Below are 297 nucleotides of genomic sequence, written 5' to 3'. Positions count from 1 at the left end.
AACGTTTCATTAAATCATTTCCTTCTGAAAGTCAACCTATCTACCTGTCCACATATCTACCTTCCTCTCTTTCCTCCCTCCTTCTATCACCATATCTATCAATTCCCTTCTCTAAACAGAGAAACGCCTCAGGACACACATATAACCAAGAAAACGCGCATAAAGAAATAGACAGAGAGGTACACACACTATCTCGCGTAAGGAGGCAATGACAACAGGCCAGGTATCAGATATAGGCCGCAGTTATGTGATCCTCAGTCCGGTACGAGGAGCCAGGGGAGACATGTTGAGATATGT

General features: G+C 44.1%; 1 protein-coding gene across 1 annotated transcript in view; it reads left to right on the top strand.

Annotated features, from left to right (window-relative positions):
• The window catches only part of LOC119589371 (cholinesterase 2-like), a gene marked incomplete at its 5' end in the record, with an annotated part of 36,916 nt that overhangs the window by 6,902 nt on the left and 29,717 nt on the right, over positions 1 to 297 (top strand). The gene's annotated exons all lie outside the window — the stretch shown is intronic.

Source organism: Penaeus monodon, chromosome 25 (genome assembly GCF_015228065.2).
Source record: "Penaeus monodon isolate SGIC_2016 chromosome 25, NSTDA_Pmon_1, whole genome shotgun sequence".
Classification (NCBI taxonomy): domain Eukaryota; kingdom Metazoa; phylum Arthropoda; class Malacostraca; order Decapoda; family Penaeidae; genus Penaeus; species Penaeus monodon.
The sequence above is the reverse complement of the archived record's forward strand: the minus strand, read 5'-3'. Positions and strand labels throughout refer to the sequence as shown.